Genomic DNA, 848 nt, shown 5'->3' on the forward strand with positions numbered 1-848 from the left:
ACTGCCAGTAATGATCTCTAGACTAAATGGAATGGCTGTCATGTTGATCCACTAGCTTTGCCATGTTCAAAATTGCTGACACAGTCCTTATCTGCCTACTTGTCTCAAGAAGTTACTAAAGGTATTGAAGAGGGTAAACCCAATAGCCAGAATTTTTAAAAAAATAAATAAAAAACAGTTTCACAATGGCAGTCTGTGTTTCTCTGACTGAAGTAGCGGCTGTATATTTTAGCCAGAGAAAAAGGATCATACTTACGTTTTGCAATGTTATGGAGTGCGCTACTTGATCACATTCAATTTCCTTAGTATTTTCAGTAGAAGCGTCTTCCTCTATATATTTGCGCTCATCACTGTGAAGAAATTCCTGATAATGTAAAAGAAAAAATGATTTAGGTAATCTAAACCCCAAAGTAAACCATTGGCAGAAATCTATAAAAGGAAGTGATCACTCATATTACAAACCTAACAAATTATAACAATGACACATTGATAAGGGACTACTGCAAGGCCTCTATTCTGACACCTGCACAGAGATACAGGTCAGGTGTCTGGATTAAAGCCAAACTGCAGGGGGAAAAAAATGATTACATAGAGTACTGGGAGTGTAAATTATCACTAAAAAGCTGTATGTTAAGTGCAGAGGGTTTCTGCAAAGTATAAAAATCTTGTAGCATGTCGGCATCTACACCTAACAATCAGCTTCCGGACACTGCAGGACGAGAGGGATGCGACTAGAGTGAAGTGCTCCAGTCACACACCTGCCCCTCCTCGCCTATTCACAAAATGCCTTGGGGAAGGGGGGGGCTTATCAAAACTGGAGCAGACAAAATCTGGAGCAGCTGAGCATG

The 848-nt window shown here is 40.1% G+C and overlaps 1 long non-coding RNA gene across 1 annotated transcript in view; it reads right to left on the reverse strand.

Annotated features, from left to right (window-relative positions):
• LOC108801215 overlaps positions 1-319 on the reverse strand; it is a 4,417-nt gene extending 4,098 nt beyond the window's left edge. The window contains exon 1 of the long non-coding RNA XR_001942139.1: positions 257-319. This is a non-coding gene — a long non-coding RNA (uncharacterized LOC108801215). The remainder of the gene's footprint in view (positions 1-256) is intronic.
• Between the last annotated feature and the right edge of the window lie 529 nt (positions 320-848).

This window comes from Nanorana parkeri, unplaced genomic scaffold (assembly GCF_000935625.1).
Source record: "Nanorana parkeri isolate BGI_ZX_2015 unplaced genomic scaffold, ASM93562v1 scaffold46, whole genome shotgun sequence".
NCBI classification, from domain to species: Eukaryota; Metazoa; Chordata; class Amphibia; order Anura; family Dicroglossidae; genus Nanorana; species Nanorana parkeri.